Below are 15,901 nucleotides of genomic sequence, written 5' to 3'. Positions count from 1 at the left end.
AGATTGTTTAACTTACATTTTTTATACAATGTCTGATTACGTCATAAGACAGTCCACGTGGCCTTATGGATAAGGCGTCTGATTTCGAATCAGAAGATTGCATGTTCGAATCCTGCCGCGGACGAGATTCATAATGATTTCCCTAGATTGTTTAGCTCACTTTGTTTATACAATGTCTGAATACGTCATAACACCATCCACGTGGTCTAATGGATAAGGCGTCTGACTTCGAATCAGAAGATTGCAGGTTCGAGTCCTGCCGCGGACGAGCTTCATAATGATTTCCCTAGATTGTTTAGCTTACATTTTTTCAACAATGTCTGATTACGTTATAACACCGTCCACGTGGCCTAATGGATAAGGCGTCTGACTTGGAGTTGGGAAAGCGTTAGGGAGTTGCGTTCGAGCTTTTGGAGAGTGCAGGTCGTTCGATTTTGCACTCCGTGTTTTCGTCGCGCTAAGCCTAAGCGGGGTTTTTTGCCAATTTATTTTTCTTTCGGTTATTATTCGTGCATTTAATTCAATAGTTGTTAATTTATTAATTTGGTAATCCCTCCTGGGTGTTTCTACCCAGGATGGACGCATTCAAAAGATCGGTTTTTATTGATTTTAAACGAAATCTACCAAGTTTTGAAGTTGTGTCTACGGCGGTGATTGCGAACTTTGGTCTGGATTGTGCTTCTGCTTTAGTTGTCTGTGATGAGGGTGGTTACATTCTCACCTTGAAGACTTTGGCCGATGTCGAGGGCGTTATAGATTCGGGCTTGGATATTGATGGTGAGATATATGAAATTTCAAGCGTTTCTGCGAAGACTGTGACTGTCGCCTTTTCGGACTTACCTGAGTTTGTGACTGATGAAGCCGTTTTATCCAAATTAACGTCGCTTGGCTGTGAAATCAAGGGTCCGCTTGTTTGGCATAAAAAGGCATCATTCTATTGCGGACTTCGTACCGTTCGTGTTACCTTACCTGAGAGTCTGTCATCATTACCATATCGCTTACGAGTTGCTGATGCTGTTGGTCGGGAGAAGTTTTACGCTGTCCGACATGATTCTCAGTTGAAAATATGTAATAAGTGTTATTCTCCTGACCATATTTATCGCCATTGTCCTGATTTCAAGTGCTTTAAGTGCCAGAAGCAGGGACATGTTGTTCGGGAGTGTCCTCTATGGCCCCGGATGGCATCCCGCGATTTAGAAGCGGCGTCGGGCGGTGGTGGTGACGGTGAAGCGATGGTCGTCGATCCTGCCTCAGTCGCTATTCCTCAAGGTTCTCCGGTCCGGGCCGGTAGTGGTGAATCTTCCATCGTCGATGCCGGTGTCAAGTCTGATCCGCGTCGGAGTGCTAAGCATTCGATGTCGTCAAGCGATGGCGATGTCGGTAAGAAGCTGTCTTCTTCTTCTGGCTCTGCTACGAAAGTTCAAAGGGTTCCCGTTGCTATGCGTCTGCACCCTTTCAAGGGTCATCGCCGGCCTGAGTGGTGGCCTAAGGAGGTTGCTTGGCCGCCATCTTCAGAGAACGAATATTTTGCTCGGGTGAGTCGGTATCAGGGTCAGCCTGTTACCAGTCCTCTGTATAAGGACTTTGTGATCCCGGATGATTACGGTTTCAACGTATAAGTTACAAATTAATGGTGATGGATTTTCTTAATGTTTTGCGGCCTTTTCTGTGTTCTGTCGGTTCTAAGCCTTTGCTTCTCATTTTCAATAAGGAGTTTTTTTTCGTTAATTTATTTCTTCTTAATCGTCTTTAATGCTGTTTATTATCTAATTTAGCCTATTTTTGTTCATGAATTCTTTCTACAACATGTACTGCCTAATAGTGTTTGATACGTTGCTTAATTTTTTTTATTTCTCACTATTGTTTAATCAATATTATCTAATCGTTTTTCTTTCTTTATCGATGTTCATTTTCGCGACCGATTTTTCAAATGTTACTTCGTATTTTTTTCTTGTTCTATTATCTTGTTGCATTTCGCTTTTTGTACCATACACGCGTCGTGTATTTTTTTAATGATATAATTAAAAAAAAAAAAAAAGGCGTCTGACTTCGAATCAGAAGATTGCAGGTTCGAGTCCTGCCGCGGACGAGCTTCATAATGATTTCCCTACATTGTTTAGCTCACTTTTTTTATACAATGTCTGATTACGTCATAACACCGTCCACGTTGAATAATGGATAAGGCGTCTGACTTCGAATCAGAAGATTGCAGGTGCGAGTCCTGCCGCGGACGAGCTTCATAATGATTTACCTAGATTGTTTAGCTTACATTTTTTATACAATGTCTGATTACGTCATAACACCGTCCACGTGGCCTAATTGATAAGGCGTCTGACTTCGAATCAAAAGATTGCAGGTTCAAGTCTTGCCGCGGACGAGCTTCATAACGATTACCCTAGATTGTTAAGCTAACATTTTTAATACAATGTCTGATTACGTCACAACACCGTCCACGTGGCCTAATGGATAAGGCGTCTGACTTCGAATCAGAAGATTGCAGGCTCGAGTCCTGCCGCGGACGAGCTTCATAATGATTTCCCTAGATTGTTTAGCTCACTTTGTTTATACAATGTCTGAATACGTCATAACACTATCCACGTGGCCTAATGGATAAGGCGTCTGACTTCGAATCAGAAGATTGCAGGTTCGAGTCCTGCCGCGGACGAGGTTCATAATGATTTCCCTAGATTGTTTATCTTACATTTTTTTTACAATGTCTGATTACGTCATAACACCGTCCACGTGGCCTAATGGATAAAGCGTCTGACTTCGAATCAGAAGATTGCAGGTTCGAGTCCTGCCGCGGACGAGCTTCATACCGATTACCCTAGATTGTTTAGCTTACATTTTTTATACAACGTCTGATTACGTCCCAACTCCGTCCACGTGGCCTAATGGATAAGGCGTCTGACTTCGAATCAGAAGATTGCAGGTTCGAGTCCTGCCGCGGACGAGCTTCATAACGATTACCCTAGATTGTTTAGCTCACATTTTTTATACAATGTCTGATTACGTCATAGCACCGTCCACGTTGCATAATGGATAAGGCGTCTGACATCGAATCAGATGATTGCATTTTCGAGTCCTGCAGCGGACGAGCTTCATAATGATTTCCCTAGATTGTTTAACTTACATTTTTTATACAATGTCTGATTACGTCATAACACAGTCCACGTGGCCTAATGGATAAGGCGTCTGACTTCGAATCAGAAGATTGCAGGTTCGAGTCCTGCCGCGGACGAGCTTCATAACGATTACCCTAGATTGTTTAGCTTACATTTTTTATACAATGTCTGATTACGCCATAACACCGTCCACGTGGCCTAATGGATAATGCGTCTGATTTCGAATCAGAAGATTGCAGGTTCGAGTCCTGCCGCGGACGAGCTTCATAATGATTTCCCTAGATTGTTTAGCTCACTTTGTTTATACAATGTCTGAATACGTCATGACACCATCCACGTGGTCTAATGGATAAGGCGTCTGACTTCGAATCAGAAGATTGCAGGTTCGAGTCCTGCCGCGGACGAGCTTCATAATGATTTCCCTAGATTGTTAAGCTTACATTTTTTCAACAATGTCTGATTACGTTATTACACCATCCACGTGGCTTAATGGATAAGGCGTCTGACTTCGAATCAGAAGATTTCAGGTTCGAGTCCTGCCGCGGACGAGCTTCATAATGATTTCCCTACATTGTTAAGCTCACTTTTTTTTATACAATGTCTGAATACGTTATAACACCGTCCACGTGGCCTAATGGATAAGGCGTCTGACTTCGAATCAGAAGATTGCAGGTTCGAGTCCTGCCGCGGACGAGCTTCATAACGATTACCCTAGATTGTTTAGCTTACATTTTTTATACAATGTCTGAATACGTCATAACACCATCCACGTGGCCTAATGAATAAGGCGTCTGACTTCGAATCAGAAGATTGCAGGATCGAGTCCTGCCGCGGACGAGCTTCATAATGATTTCCCTAGATTGTTTAGCTCACTTTGTTTATACAATGTCTGAATACGTCATAACACCATCCACGTGGCCTAATGGATAAGGCGTCTGACTTCGAATCTGAAGATTGCGGGTTCGAGTCCTGCCGCGGGTGAGCTTCATAATGATTTCCCTAGATTGTTTAGCTCACTTTGTTTATACAATGTCTGAATACGTCATAACACCATCCACGTGGCCTAATGGATAAGGCGTCTGACTTCGAATCAGAAGATTGCAGGTTCGAGTCCTGCCGCGGATAAGCTTCATAATGATTTCCCTAGATTGTTTAGCTTACATTTTTTATACAATGTCTGATTACGTCATAACAAGGTCCACGTGGCCGAATGGATAAGGCGTCTGACTTCGAATCAGTAGATTGCAGGTTCGAGTCCTGCCGCGGGCGAGCTTCATAATGATTTCCCTAGACTGTTAAGCTAACATTTTTTATACAATGTCTGATTACGTCATAACACCGTCCACGTGGCCTAATGGATGAGGCGTCTGACTTCGAATCAGAAGATTGCAGGTTCGAGTCCTGCCGCGGACGAGCTTCATAATGATTTCCCTAGATTGTTTAGCTCACTTTGTTTACACAATGTCTGAATACGTCATAACACCGTCCACGTGGCCTAATGGATAAGGCGTCTGACTTCGAATCAGAAGATTGCAGGTTCGAGTCCTGCCGCGGACGAGCTTCATAACGATTACCCTAGATTTTTTAGCTTACATTTTTTATACAATGTCTGATTACGTCACAACACCGTCCACGTTGCATAATGTAAAAGGCGTCTGACTTCGAATCAGAAGATTGCAGGTTCGAGTCCTGCCGCGGACGTGCTTCGAAACGATTACCCTAGATTGTTTAGCTCACATTTTTTATACAATGTCTGATTACGTTATAGCACCGTCCACGTTGCATAATGGATAAGGCGTCTGACATCGAATCAGAAGATTGCAGGTTCGAGTCCTGCAGCGGACGAGCTTCATAATGATTTCCCTAGATTGTTTAACTTACATTTTTTATACAATGTCTGATTACGTCATAAGACAGTCCACGTGGCCTTATGGATAAGGCGTCTGATTTCGAATCAGAAGATTGCATGTTCGAATCCTGCCGCGGACGAGATTCATAATGATTTCCCTAGATTGTTTAGCTCACTTTGTTTATACAATGTCTGAATACGTCATAACACCATCCACGTGGTCTAATGGATAAGGCGTCTGACTTCGAATCAGAAGATTGCAGGTTCGAGTCCTGCCGCGGACGAGCTTCATAATGATTTCCCTAGATTGTTTAGCTTACATTTTTTCAACAATGTCTGATTACGTTATAACACCGTCCACGTGGCCTAATGGATAAGGCGTCTGACTTGGAGTTGGGAAAGCGTTAGGGAGTTGCGTTCGAGCTTTTGGAGAGTGCAGGTCGTTCGATTTTGCACTCCGTGTTTTCGTCGCGCTAAGCCTAAGCGGGGTTTTTTGCCAATTTATTTTTCTTTCGGTTATTATTCGTGCATTTAATTCAATAGTTGTTAATTTATTAATTTGGTAATCCCTCCTGGGTGTTTCTACCCAGGATGGACGCATTCAAAAGATCGGTTTTTATTGATTTTAAACGAAATCTACCAAGTTTTGAAGTTGTGTCTACGGCGGTGATTGCGAACTTTGGTCTGGATTGTGCTTCTGCTTTAGTTGTCTGTGATGAGGGTGGTTACATTCTCACCTTGAAGACTTTGGCCGATGTCGAGGGCGTTATAGATTCGGGCTTGGATATTGATGGTGAGATATATGAAATTTCAAGCGTTTCTGCGAAGACTGTGACTGTCGCCTTTTCGGACTTACCTGAGTTTGTGACTGATGAAGCCGTTTTATCCAAATTAACGTCGCTTGGCTGTGAAATCAAGGGTCCGCTTGTTTGGCATAAAAAGGCATCATTCTATTGCGGACTTCGTACCGTTCGTGTTACCTTACCTGAGAGTCTGTCATCATTACCATATCGCTTACGAGTTGCTGATGCTGTTGGTCGGGAGAAGTTTTACGCTGTCCGAGATGATTCTCAGTTGAAAATATGTAATAAGTGTTATTCTCCTGACCATATTTATCGCCATTGTCCTGATTTCAAGTGCTTTAAGTGCCAGAAGCAGGGACATGTTGTTCGGGAGTGTCCTCTATGGCCCCGGATGGCATCCCGCGATTTAGAAGCGGCGTCGGGCGGTGGTGGTGACGGTGAAGCGATGGTCGTCGATCCTGCCTCAGTCGCTATTCCTCAAGGTTCTCCGGTCCGGGCCGGTAGTGGTGAATCTTCCATCGTCGATGCCGGTGTCAAGTCTGATCCGCGTCGGAGTGCTAAGCATTCGATGTCGTCAAGCGATGGCGATGTCGGTAAGAAGCTGTCTTCTTCTTCTGGCTCTGCTACGAAAGTTCAAAGGGTTCCCGTTGCTATGCGTCTGCACCCTTTCAAGGGTCATCGCCGGCCTGAGTGGTGGCCTAAGGAGGTTGCTTGGCCGCCATCTTCAGAGAACGAATATTTTGCTCGGGTGTGTCGGTATCAGGGTCAGCCTGTTACCAGTCCTCTGTATAAGGACTTTGTGATCCCGGATGATTACGGTTTCAACGTATAAGTTACAAATTAATGGTGATGGATTTTCTTAATGTTTTGCGGCCTTTTCTGTGTTCTGTCGGTTCTAAGCCTTTGCTTCTCATTTTCAATAAGGAGTTTTTTTTCGTTAATTTATTTCTTCTTAATCGTCTTTAATGCTGTTTATTATCTAATTTAGCCTATTTTTGTTCATGAATTCTTTCTACAACATGTACTGCCTAATAGTGTTTGATACGTTGCTTAATTTTTTTTATTTCTCACTATTGTTTAATCAATATTATCTAATCGTTTTTCTTTCTTTATCGATGTTCATTTTCGCGACCGGTTTTTCAAATGTTACTTCGTATTTTTTTCTTGTTCTATTATCTTGTTGCATTTCGCTTTTTGTACCATACACGCGTCGTGTATTTTTTTAATGATATAATTAAAAAAAAAAAAAAGGCGTCTGACTTCGAATCAGAAGATTGCAGGTTCGAGTCCTGCCGCGGACGAGCTTCATAATGATTTCCCTACATTGTTTAGCTCACTTTTTTTATACAATGTCTGAATACGTCATAACACCGTCCACGTGGCCTAATGGATAAGGCGTCTGACTTCGAATCAGAAGATTGCAGGTTCGTGTCCTGCCGCGGACGAGCTTCATAATGATTACCCAAGATTGTTTAGCTTACATTTTTTATACAATGTCTGATTACGTCATAACACCGTCCACGTTGAATAATGGATAAGGCGTCTGACTTCGAATCAGAAGATTGCAGGTGCGAGTCCTGCCGCGGACGAGCTTCATAATGATTTACCTAGATTGTTTAGCTTACATTTTTTATACAATGTCTGATTACGTCATAACACCGTCCACGTGGCCTAATTGATAAGGCGTCTGACTTCGAATCAAAAGATTGCAGGTTCAAGTCCTGCCGCGGACGAGCTTTATAACGATTACCCTAGATTGTTAAGCTAACATTTTTAATACAATGTCTGATTACGTCACAACACCGTCCACGTGGCCTAATGGATAAGGCGTCTGACTTCGAATCAGAAGATTGCAGGCTCGAGTCCTGCCGCGGACGAGCTTCATAATGATTTCCCTAGATTGTTTAGCTCACTTTGTTTATACAATGTCTGAATACGGCATAACACTATCCATGTGGCCTAATGGATAAGGCGTCTGACTTCGAATCAGAAGATTGCAGGTTCGAGTCCTGCCGCGGACGAGGTTCATAATGATTTCCCTAGATTGTTTATCTTACATTTTTTATACAATGTCTGATTACGTCATAACACCGTCCACGTGGCCTAATGGATAAGGCGTCTGACTTCGAATCAGAAGATTGCAGGTTCGAGTCCTGCCGCGGACGAGCTTCATACCGATTACCCTAGATTGTTTAGCTTACATTTTTTATACAACGTCTGATTACGTCCCAACTCCGTCCACGTGGCCTAATGGATAAGGCGTCTGACTTCGAATCAGAAGATTGCAGGTTCGAGTCCTGCCGCGGACGAGCTTTATAACGATTACCCTAGATTGTTTAGCTCACATTTTTTATACAATGTCTGATTACGTCATAGCACCGTCCACGTTGCATAATGGATAAGGCGTCTGACATCGAATCAGAAGATTGCAGGTTCGAGTCCTGCAGCGGACGAGCTTCATAATGATTTCCCTAGATTGTTTAACTTACATTTTTTATACAATGTCTGATTACGTCATAACACAGTCCACGTGGCCTAATGGATAAGGCGTCTGACTTCGAATCAGAAGATTGCAGGTTCGAGTCCTGCCGCGGACGAGCTTCATAACGATTACCCTAGATTGTTTAGCTTACATTTTTTATACAATGTCTGATTACGCCATAACACCGTCCACGTGGCCTAATGGATAATGCGTCTGATTTCGAATCAGAAGATTGCAGGTTCGAGTCCTGCCGCGGACGAGCTTCATAATGATTTCCCTAGATTGTTTAGCTTACATTTTTTCAACAATGTCTGATTACGTTATTACACCGTCCACGTGGCTTAATGGATAAGGCGTCTGACTTCGAATCAGAAGATTGCATGTTCGAGTCCTGCCGCGGACGAGCTTCATAATGATTTCCCTAGATTGTTTAGCTCACTTTGTTTATACAATGTGTGAATACGTCATGACACCATCCACGTGCTCTAATGGATAAGGCGTGTGACTTCGAATCAGTAGATTGCAGGTTCGAGTCCTGCCGCGGACGAGTTTCATAATGATTTCCCTAGATTGTTTAGCTTACATTTTTTCAACAATGTCTGATTACGTTATAACACCGTCCACGTGGCCTAATGGATAAGGCGTCTGACTTCGAATCAGAAGATTACAGGTTCGAGTCCTGCCGCGGACGAGCTTCATAATGATTTCCCTACATTGTTTAGCTCACTTTTTTTATACAATGTCTGAATACGTCATAACACCGTCCACGTGGCCTAATGGATAAGGCGTCTGACTTCGAATCAGAAGATTGCAGGTTCGAGTCCTGCCGCGGACGAGCTTCATAATGATTTCCCTAGATTGTTTAGCTTACATTTTTTATACAATGTCTGATTTCGTCATAAAACCGTCAACGTGGCCTAATGGATAAGGCGTCTGACTTTGAATCAGAAGATTGCAGGTTCGAGTCCTGCCGCGGACGAGCTTCATAATGATTTCCCTAGATTGTTTAGCTTACATTTTTTCAACAATGTCTGATTACGTCATAACACAGTCCACGTGGCCTAATGGATAAGGCGTCTGACTTCGAATCAGAAGATTGCAGGTTCGAGTCCTGCCGCGGACGAGCTTCATAATGATTTCCCTAGATTGTTTAGCTTACATTTTTTATACAATGTCTGAATACGTGAGAACACCGTCCACGTGGCCTAATGGATAAGGCGTCTGACTTCGAATCAGAAGATTGCAGGTTCGAGTCCTGCCGCGGACGACCTTCATAATGATTTCCCTAGATTGTTTAGCTTACATTTTTTATACAATATCTGATTACGTCATAACAAAGTCCACGTGGCCGAATGGATAAGGCGTCTGACTTCGAATCAGAAGATTGCAGGTTCGAGTCCTGCCGCGGACGAGCTTCATAACGATTACCCTAGATTGTTTAGCTCACATTTTTTATACAATATCTGATTACGTAATAACTACGTCCACGTGGCCTAATGGATAAGGCGTCTGACTTCGAATCAGAAGATTGCAGGTTCGAGTCCTGCCGCGGACGAGCTTCATAATGATTTCCCTAGATTGTTTAGCTTACATTTTTTATACAATGTCTGATTACGTCATAACACCGTCCACGTGGCCTAATGGATAAGGCGTCTGACTTCGAATCAGAAGATTGCAGGTTCGAGTCCTGCCGCGGACGAGCTTCATAACGATTACCCTAGATTGTTTAGCTTACATTTTTTATACAATGTCTGATTACATCATATCACCGTACACGTGGCGTAATGGATAAGGCGTCTGACTTCGAATCAGAAGATTGCAGGTTCGAGTCCTGCCGCGGACGAGCTTCATAACGATTACCCTAGATTGTTTAGCTTACATTTGTCAACAATGTCTGATTACGTCATAACACAGTCCACGTGGCCTTATGGATAAGGCGTCTGACTTCGAATCAGAAGATTGCAGGTTCGAGTCCTGCCGCGGACGAGCTTCATAATGATTTCCCTAGATTGTTTAGCTTACATTTTTTCAACAATGTCTGATTACGTTATTACACCGTCCACGTGGCTTAATGGATAAGGCGTCTGACTTCGAATCAGAAGATTTCAGGTTCGAGTCCTGCCGCGGACGAGCTTCATAATGATTTCCCTACATTGTTAAGCTCTTTTTTTTATACAATGTCTGAATACGTTATAACACCGTCCACGTGGCCTAATGGATAAGGCGTCTGACTTCGAATCAGAAGATTGCAGGTTCGAGTCCTGCCGAGGACGAGCTTCATAATGATTACCCTAGATTGTTTAACTTACATTTTTTATACAATGTCTGATTACGTCATAACACCGTCCACGTGGCCTAATGGATAAGGCCTGTGACTTCGAATCAGAAGATTGTAGGTTCGAGTCCTGCCGCGGACGAGCTTCATAATGATTTCCCTAGATTGTTTAGCTTACATTTTTTATACAATGTCTGATTACGCCATAAGACAGTCCACGTGGCCTTATGGATAAGGCGTCTGATTTCGAATCAGAAGATTGCATGTTCGAGTCCTGCCGCGGACGAGCTTCATAATGATTTCCCTAGATTGTTTAGCTCACTTTGTTTATACAATGTGTGAATACGTCATGACACCATCCACGTGCTCTAATGGATAAGGCGTGTGACTTCGAATCAGTAGATTGCAGGTTCGAGTCCTGCCGCGGACGAGTTTCATAATGATTTCCCTATATTGTTTAGCTTACATTTTTTCAACAATGTCTGATTACGTTATAACACCGTCCACATGGCCTAATGGATAAGGCGTCTGACTTCGAATCAGAAGATTACAGGTTCGAGTCCTGCCGCGGACGAGCTTCATAATGATTTCCCTACATTGTTTAGCTCACTTTTTTTATACAATGTCTGAATACGTCATAACACCGTCCACGTGGCCTAATGGATAAGGCGTCTGACTTCGAATCAGAAGATTGCAGGTTCGAGTCCTGCCGCGGACGAGCTTCATAATGATTTCCCTAGATTGTTTAGCTTACATATTTTATACAATGTCTGATTTCGTCATAAAACCGTCAACGTGGCCTAATGGATAAGGCGTCTGACTTTGAATCAGAAGATTGCAGGTTCGAGTCCTGCCGCGGACGAGCTTCATAATGATTTCCCTAGATTGTTTAGCTTACATTTTTTCAACAATGTCTGATTACGTCATAACACAGTCCACGTGGCCTAATGGATAAGGCGTCTGACTTCGAATCAGAAGATTGCAGGTTCGAGTCCTGCCGCGGACGAGCTTCATAATGATTTCCCTAGATTGTTTAGCTTACATTTTTTATACAATGTCTGAATACGTGAGAACACCGTCCACGTGGCCTAATGGATAAGGCGTCTGACTTCGAATCAGAAGATTGCAGGTTCGAGTCCTGCCGCGGACGACCTTCATAATGATTTCCCTAGATTGTTTAGCTTACATTTTTTATACAATATCTGATTACGTCATAACAAAGTCCACGTGGCCGAATGGATAAGGCGTCTGACTTCGAATCAGAAGATTGCAGGTTCGAGTCCTGCCGCGGACGAGCTTCATAACGATTACCCTAGATTGTTTAGCTCACATTTTTTATACAATATCTGATTACGTAATAACTACGTCCACGTGGCCTAATGGATAAGGCGTCTGACTTCGAATCAGAAGATTGCAGGTTCGAGTCCTGCCGCGGACGAGCTTCATAATGATTTCCCTAGATTGTTTAGCTTACATTTTTTATACAATGTCTGATTACGTCATAACACCGTCCACGTGGCCTAATGGATAAGGCGTCTGACTTCGAATCAGAAGATTGCAGGTTCGAGTCCTGCCGCGGACGAGCTTCATAACGATTACCCTAGATTGTTTAGCTTACATTTTTTATACAATGTCTGATTACATCATATCACCGTACACGTGGCGTAATGGATAAGGCGTCTGACTTCGAATCAGAAGATTGCAGGTTCGAGTCCTGCCGCGGACGAGCTTCATAACGATTACCCTAGATTGTTTAGCTTACATTTGTCAACAATGTCTGATTACGTCATAACACAGTCCACGTGGCCTTATGGATAAGGCGTCTGACTTCGAATCAGAAGATTGCAGGTTCGAGTCCTGCCGCGGACGAGCTTCATAATGATTTCCCTAGATTGTTTAGCTTACATTTTTTCAACAATGTCTGATTACGTTATTACACCGTCCACGTGGCTTAATGGATAAGGCGTCTGACTTCGAATCAGAAGATTTCAGGTTCGAGTCCTGCCGCGGACGAGCTTCATAATGATTTCCCTACATTGTTAAGCTCTTTTTTTTATACAATGTCTGAATACGTTATAACACCGTCCACGTGGCCTAATGGATAAGGCGTCTGACTTCGAATCAGAAGATTGCAGGTTCGAGTCCTGCCGAGGACGAGCTTCATAATGATTACCCTAGATTGTTTAACTTACATTTTTTATACAATGTCTGATTACGTCATAACACCGTCCACGTGGCCTAATGGATAAGGCCTGTGACTTCGAATCAGAAGATTGTAGGTTCGAGTCCTGCCGCGGACGAGCTTCATAATGATTTCCCTAGATTGTTTAGCTTACATTTTTTATACAATGTCTGATTACGCCATAAGACAGTCCACGTGGCCTTATGGATAAGGCGTCTGATTTCGAATCAGAAGATTGCATGTTCGAGTCCTGCCGCGGACGAGCTTCATAATGATTTCCCTAGATTGTTTAGCTCACTTTGTTTATACAATGTGTGAATACGTCATGACACCATCCACGTGCTCTAATGGATAAGGCGTGTGACTTCGAATCAGTAGATTGCAGGTTCGAGTCCTGCCGCGGACGAGTTTCATAATGATTTCCCTATATTGTTTAGCTTACATTTTTTCAACAATGTCTGATTACGTTATAACACCGTCCACATGGCCTAATGGATAAGGCGTCTGACTTCGAATCAGAAGATTACAGGTTCGAGTCCTGCCGCGGACGAGCTTCATAATGATTTCCCTACATTGTTTAGCTCACTTTTTTTATACAATGTCTGAATACGTCATAACACCGTCCACGTGGCCTAATGGATAAGGCGTCTGACTTCGAATCAGAAGATTGCAGGTTCGAGTCCTGCCGCGGACGAGCTTCATAATGATTTCCCTAGATTGTTTAGCTTACATATTTTATACAATGTCTGATTTCGTCATAAAACCGTCAACGTGGCCTAATGGATAAGGCGTCTGACTTTGAATCAGAAGATTGCAGGTTCGAGTCCTGCCGCGGACGAGCTTCATAATGATTTCCCTAGATTGTTTAGCTTACATTTTTTCAACAATGTCTGATTACGTCATAACACAGTCCACGTGGCCTAATGGATAAGGCGTCTGACTTCGAATCAGAAGATTGCAGGTTCGAGTCCTGCCGCGGACGAGCTTCATAATGATTTCCCTAGATTGTTTAGCTTACATTTTTTATACAATGTCTGAATACGTGAGAACACCGTCCACGTGGCCTAATGGATAAGGCGTCTGACTTCGAATCAGAACATTGCAAGTTCGAGTCCTGCCGCGGACGAGCTTCATAATGATTTCCCTAGATTGTTTAGCTTACATTTTTTATACAATGTCTGAATACGTGAGAACACCGTCCACGTGGCCTAATGGATAAGGCGTCTGACTTCGAATCAGAAGATTGCAGGTTCGAGTCCTGCCGCGGACGAGCTTCATAACGATTACCCTAGATTGTTTAGCTCACATTTTTTATACAATATCTGATTACGTAATAACTACGTCCACGTGGCCTAATGGATAAGGCGTCTGACTTCGAATCAGAAGATTGCAGGTTCGAGTCCTGCCGCGGACGACCTTCATAATGATTTCCCTAGATTGTTTAGCTTACATTTTTTATACAATATCTGATTACGTCATAACACAGTCCACGTGGCCGAATGGATAAGGCGGCTGACTTCGAATCAGAAGATTGCAGGTTCGAGTCCTGCCGCGGACGAGCTTCATAATGATTTCCCTAGATTGTTTAGCTTACATTTTTTATACAATGTCTGAATACGTGAGAACACCGTCCACGTGGCCTAATGGATAAGGCGTCTGACTTCGAATCAGAACATTGCAAGTTCGAGTCCTGCCGCGGACGAGCTTCATAATGATTTCCCTAGATTGTTTAGCTTACATTTTTTATACAATGTCTGAATACGTGAGAACACCGTCCACGTGCCCTAATGGATAAGGCGTCTGACTTCGAATCAGAAGATTGCAGGTTCGAGTCCTGCCGCGGACGAGCTTGATAATGATTTCCCTAGATTGCTTAGCTTACATTTTTTATACAATATCTGATTACGTAATAACTACGTCCACGTGGCCTAATGGATAAGGCGTCTGACTTCGAATCAGAAGATTGCAGGTTCGAGTCCTGCCGCGGACGACCTTCATAATGATTTCCCTAGATTGTTTAGCTTACATTTTTTATACAATGTCTGATTACGTCATAACAAAGTCCACGTGGCCGAATGGATAAGGCGGCTGACTTCGAATCAGAAGATTGCAGGTTCGAGTCCTGCCGCGGGCGAGCTTCATAATGATTTCCCTAGATTGTTTAGCTTACATTTTTTATACAATGTCTGATTACGTCATAACACCGTCCACGTGGCCTAATGGATAAGGCGTCTGACTTCGAATCAGAAGATTGCAGGTTCGAGTCCTGCCGCGGACGAGCTTCATAACGATTACCCTAGATTGTTTAGCTTACATTTTTTATACAATGTCTGATTACATCATATCACCGTACACGTGGCGTAATGGATAAGGCGTCTGACTTCGAATCAGAAGATTGCAGATTCGAGTCCTGCCGCGGGAGATGCTTCATAACGATTACCCTAGATTGTTTAGCTCACATTTTTTATACAATGTCTGATTACGTCATAGCACCGTCCACGTTGCATAATGGATAAGGCGTCTGACATCGAATCAGAAGATTGCAGGTTCGAGTCCTGCAGCGGACGAGCTTCATAATGATTTCCCTAGATTGTTTAACTTACATTTTTTATACAATGTCTGATTACGTCATAACACAGTCCACGTGGCCTAATGGATAAGGCGTCTGACTTCGAATCAGAAGATTGAAGGTTCGAGTCCTGCCGCGGACGAGCTTCATAACGATTACCCTAGATTGTTTAGCTTACATTTTTTATACAATGTCTGATTACGTCATAACACCGTCCACGTGGCCTAATGGATAATGCGTCTGATTTCGAATCAGAAGATTGCATGTTCGAGTCCTGCCGCGGACGAGCTTCATAATGATTTCCCTAGATTGTTTAGCTCACTTTGTTTATACAATGTCTGAATACGTGATGACACCATTCACGTGGTCTAATGGATAAGGCGTCTGACTTCGAATCAGAAGATTGCAGGTTCGAGTCCTGCCGCGGACGAGCTTCATAATGATTTCCCTAGATTGTTTAGCTTACATTTTTTCAACAATGTCTGATTGCGTTATAACACCGTCCACGTGGCTTAATGGATAAGGCGTCTGACTTCGAATTAGAAGATTTCAGGTTCGAGTCCTGCCGCGGTCGAGCTTCATAATGATTTCCCTAGATTGTTGGCGTTTGGTTTTT

The 15,901-nt window shown here is 43.1% G+C and overlaps 41 non-coding genes across 41 annotated transcripts; all 41 read left to right on the top strand.

Annotated features, from left to right (window-relative positions):
- The first annotated feature begins 2,448 nt into the window (after nt 1-2,448).
- On the top strand, nt 2,449-2,521 carry TRNAR-UCG (transfer RNA arginine (anticodon UCG)). Its single transcript has one exon. It is a non-coding gene; the product is annotated as a tRNA-Arg (tRNA).
- Nucleotides 2,522-2,592: 71 nt separating this feature from the next.
- Nucleotides 2,593-2,665, top strand: TRNAR-UCG (transfer RNA arginine (anticodon UCG)). The gene has a single exon. It is a non-coding gene; the product is annotated as a tRNA-Arg (tRNA).
- Nucleotides 2,666-2,736: 71 nt separating this feature from the next.
- TRNAR-UCG (transfer RNA arginine (anticodon UCG)) lies at nt 2,737-2,809 on the top strand. Its single transcript has one exon. It is a non-coding gene; the product is annotated as a tRNA-Arg (tRNA).
- Nucleotides 2,810-2,880: 71 nt separating this feature from the next.
- On the top strand, nt 2,881-2,953 carry TRNAR-UCG (transfer RNA arginine (anticodon UCG)). Its single transcript has one exon. It is a non-coding gene; the product is annotated as a tRNA-Arg (tRNA).
- Nucleotides 2,954-3,168: 215 nt separating this feature from the next.
- Nucleotides 3,169-3,241, top strand: TRNAR-UCG (transfer RNA arginine (anticodon UCG)). Its single transcript has one exon. It is a non-coding gene; the product is annotated as a tRNA-Arg (tRNA).
- Nucleotides 3,242-3,745: 504 nt separating this feature from the next.
- On the top strand, nt 3,746-3,818 carry TRNAR-UCG (transfer RNA arginine (anticodon UCG)). The gene has a single exon. It is a non-coding gene; the product is annotated as a tRNA-Arg (tRNA).
- A 359-nt stretch (nt 3,819-4,177) lies between these two features.
- Nucleotides 4,178-4,250, top strand: TRNAR-UCG (transfer RNA arginine (anticodon UCG)). The gene has a single exon. It is a non-coding gene; the product is annotated as a tRNA-Arg (tRNA).
- A 215-nt stretch (nt 4,251-4,465) lies between these two features.
- On the top strand, nt 4,466-4,538 carry TRNAR-UCG (transfer RNA arginine (anticodon UCG)). The gene has a single exon. It is a non-coding gene; the product is annotated as a tRNA-Arg (tRNA).
- Nucleotides 4,539-4,609: 71 nt separating this feature from the next.
- TRNAR-UCG (transfer RNA arginine (anticodon UCG)) lies at nt 4,610-4,682 on the top strand. The gene has a single exon. It is a non-coding gene; the product is annotated as a tRNA-Arg (tRNA).
- Nucleotides 4,683-7,149: 2,467 nt separating this feature from the next.
- TRNAR-UCG (transfer RNA arginine (anticodon UCG)) lies at nt 7,150-7,222 on the top strand. The gene has a single exon. It is a non-coding gene; the product is annotated as a tRNA-Arg (tRNA).
- Nucleotides 7,223-7,581: 359 nt separating this feature from the next.
- On the top strand, nt 7,582-7,654 carry TRNAR-UCG (transfer RNA arginine (anticodon UCG)). The gene has a single exon. It is a non-coding gene; the product is annotated as a tRNA-Arg (tRNA).
- A 71-nt stretch (nt 7,655-7,725) lies between these two features.
- Nucleotides 7,726-7,798, top strand: TRNAR-UCG (transfer RNA arginine (anticodon UCG)). The gene has a single exon. It is a non-coding gene; the product is annotated as a tRNA-Arg (tRNA).
- Nucleotides 7,799-7,869: 71 nt separating this feature from the next.
- TRNAR-UCG (transfer RNA arginine (anticodon UCG)) lies at nt 7,870-7,942 on the top strand. Its single transcript has one exon. It is a non-coding gene; the product is annotated as a tRNA-Arg (tRNA).
- A 71-nt stretch (nt 7,943-8,013) lies between these two features.
- Nucleotides 8,014-8,086, top strand: TRNAR-UCG (transfer RNA arginine (anticodon UCG)). The gene has a single exon. It is a non-coding gene; the product is annotated as a tRNA-Arg (tRNA).
- A 215-nt stretch (nt 8,087-8,301) lies between these two features.
- Nucleotides 8,302-8,374, top strand: TRNAR-UCG (transfer RNA arginine (anticodon UCG)). The gene has a single exon. It is a non-coding gene; the product is annotated as a tRNA-Arg (tRNA).
- A 503-nt stretch (nt 8,375-8,877) lies between these two features.
- TRNAR-UCG (transfer RNA arginine (anticodon UCG)) lies at nt 8,878-8,950 on the top strand. Its single transcript has one exon. It is a non-coding gene; the product is annotated as a tRNA-Arg (tRNA).
- A 71-nt stretch (nt 8,951-9,021) lies between these two features.
- TRNAR-UCG (transfer RNA arginine (anticodon UCG)) lies at nt 9,022-9,094 on the top strand. Its single transcript has one exon. It is a non-coding gene; the product is annotated as a tRNA-Arg (tRNA).
- Nucleotides 9,095-9,165: 71 nt separating this feature from the next.
- On the top strand, nt 9,166-9,238 carry TRNAQ-UUG (transfer RNA glutamine (anticodon UUG)). Its single transcript has one exon. It is a non-coding gene; the product is annotated as a tRNA-Gln (tRNA).
- A 71-nt stretch (nt 9,239-9,309) lies between these two features.
- Nucleotides 9,310-9,382, top strand: TRNAR-UCG (transfer RNA arginine (anticodon UCG)). Its single transcript has one exon. It is a non-coding gene; the product is annotated as a tRNA-Arg (tRNA).
- A 71-nt stretch (nt 9,383-9,453) lies between these two features.
- On the top strand, nt 9,454-9,526 carry TRNAR-UCG (transfer RNA arginine (anticodon UCG)). The gene has a single exon. It is a non-coding gene; the product is annotated as a tRNA-Arg (tRNA).
- A 71-nt stretch (nt 9,527-9,597) lies between these two features.
- TRNAR-UCG (transfer RNA arginine (anticodon UCG)) lies at nt 9,598-9,670 on the top strand. Its single transcript has one exon. It is a non-coding gene; the product is annotated as a tRNA-Arg (tRNA).
- A 71-nt stretch (nt 9,671-9,741) lies between these two features.
- TRNAR-UCG (transfer RNA arginine (anticodon UCG)) lies at nt 9,742-9,814 on the top strand. Its single transcript has one exon. It is a non-coding gene; the product is annotated as a tRNA-Arg (tRNA).
- Nucleotides 9,815-9,885: 71 nt separating this feature from the next.
- Nucleotides 9,886-9,958, top strand: TRNAR-UCG (transfer RNA arginine (anticodon UCG)). The gene has a single exon. It is a non-coding gene; the product is annotated as a tRNA-Arg (tRNA).
- A 501-nt stretch (nt 9,959-10,459) lies between these two features.
- TRNAR-UCG (transfer RNA arginine (anticodon UCG)) lies at nt 10,460-10,532 on the top strand. The gene has a single exon. It is a non-coding gene; the product is annotated as a tRNA-Arg (tRNA).
- A 647-nt stretch (nt 10,533-11,179) lies between these two features.
- TRNAR-UCG (transfer RNA arginine (anticodon UCG)) lies at nt 11,180-11,252 on the top strand. The gene has a single exon. It is a non-coding gene; the product is annotated as a tRNA-Arg (tRNA).
- Nucleotides 11,253-11,323: 71 nt separating this feature from the next.
- Nucleotides 11,324-11,396, top strand: TRNAQ-UUG (transfer RNA glutamine (anticodon UUG)). Its single transcript has one exon. It is a non-coding gene; the product is annotated as a tRNA-Gln (tRNA).
- Nucleotides 11,397-11,467: 71 nt separating this feature from the next.
- On the top strand, nt 11,468-11,540 carry TRNAR-UCG (transfer RNA arginine (anticodon UCG)). Its single transcript has one exon. It is a non-coding gene; the product is annotated as a tRNA-Arg (tRNA).
- A 71-nt stretch (nt 11,541-11,611) lies between these two features.
- Nucleotides 11,612-11,684, top strand: TRNAR-UCG (transfer RNA arginine (anticodon UCG)). Its single transcript has one exon. It is a non-coding gene; the product is annotated as a tRNA-Arg (tRNA).
- A 71-nt stretch (nt 11,685-11,755) lies between these two features.
- Nucleotides 11,756-11,828, top strand: TRNAR-UCG (transfer RNA arginine (anticodon UCG)). The gene has a single exon. It is a non-coding gene; the product is annotated as a tRNA-Arg (tRNA).
- Nucleotides 11,829-11,899: 71 nt separating this feature from the next.
- On the top strand, nt 11,900-11,972 carry TRNAR-UCG (transfer RNA arginine (anticodon UCG)). The gene has a single exon. It is a non-coding gene; the product is annotated as a tRNA-Arg (tRNA).
- A 71-nt stretch (nt 11,973-12,043) lies between these two features.
- On the top strand, nt 12,044-12,116 carry TRNAR-UCG (transfer RNA arginine (anticodon UCG)). Its single transcript has one exon. It is a non-coding gene; the product is annotated as a tRNA-Arg (tRNA).
- Nucleotides 12,117-12,617: 501 nt separating this feature from the next.
- On the top strand, nt 12,618-12,690 carry TRNAR-UCG (transfer RNA arginine (anticodon UCG)). Its single transcript has one exon. It is a non-coding gene; the product is annotated as a tRNA-Arg (tRNA).
- Nucleotides 12,691-13,337: 647 nt separating this feature from the next.
- On the top strand, nt 13,338-13,410 carry TRNAR-UCG (transfer RNA arginine (anticodon UCG)). Its single transcript has one exon. It is a non-coding gene; the product is annotated as a tRNA-Arg (tRNA).
- Nucleotides 13,411-13,481: 71 nt separating this feature from the next.
- Nucleotides 13,482-13,554, top strand: TRNAQ-UUG (transfer RNA glutamine (anticodon UUG)). The gene has a single exon. It is a non-coding gene; the product is annotated as a tRNA-Gln (tRNA).
- A 71-nt stretch (nt 13,555-13,625) lies between these two features.
- Nucleotides 13,626-13,698, top strand: TRNAR-UCG (transfer RNA arginine (anticodon UCG)). Its single transcript has one exon. It is a non-coding gene; the product is annotated as a tRNA-Arg (tRNA).
- Nucleotides 13,699-13,913: 215 nt separating this feature from the next.
- On the top strand, nt 13,914-13,986 carry TRNAR-UCG (transfer RNA arginine (anticodon UCG)). The gene has a single exon. It is a non-coding gene; the product is annotated as a tRNA-Arg (tRNA).
- Nucleotides 13,987-14,057: 71 nt separating this feature from the next.
- On the top strand, nt 14,058-14,130 carry TRNAR-UCG (transfer RNA arginine (anticodon UCG)). Its single transcript has one exon. It is a non-coding gene; the product is annotated as a tRNA-Arg (tRNA).
- A 71-nt stretch (nt 14,131-14,201) lies between these two features.
- Nucleotides 14,202-14,274, top strand: TRNAR-UCG (transfer RNA arginine (anticodon UCG)). Its single transcript has one exon. It is a non-coding gene; the product is annotated as a tRNA-Arg (tRNA).
- Nucleotides 14,275-14,633: 359 nt separating this feature from the next.
- TRNAR-UCG (transfer RNA arginine (anticodon UCG)) lies at nt 14,634-14,706 on the top strand. The gene has a single exon. It is a non-coding gene; the product is annotated as a tRNA-Arg (tRNA).
- A 215-nt stretch (nt 14,707-14,921) lies between these two features.
- On the top strand, nt 14,922-14,994 carry TRNAR-UCG (transfer RNA arginine (anticodon UCG)). The gene has a single exon. It is a non-coding gene; the product is annotated as a tRNA-Arg (tRNA).
- Nucleotides 14,995-15,354: 360 nt separating this feature from the next.
- On the top strand, nt 15,355-15,427 carry TRNAR-UCG (transfer RNA arginine (anticodon UCG)). The gene has a single exon. It is a non-coding gene; the product is annotated as a tRNA-Arg (tRNA).
- The last annotated feature ends 474 nt before the right edge of the window (nt 15,428-15,901 follow it).

Source organism: Leiobunum rupestre, chromosome 9 (assembly GCF_980474605.1).
Source record: "Leiobunum rupestre chromosome 9, qqLeiRupe1.1.hap1, whole genome shotgun sequence".
Lineage (NCBI taxonomy): Eukaryota > Metazoa > Arthropoda > Arachnida > Opiliones > Sclerosomatidae > Leiobunum > Leiobunum rupestre.
The sequence above is the reverse complement of the archived record's forward strand: the minus strand, read 5'-3'. Positions and strand labels throughout refer to the sequence as shown.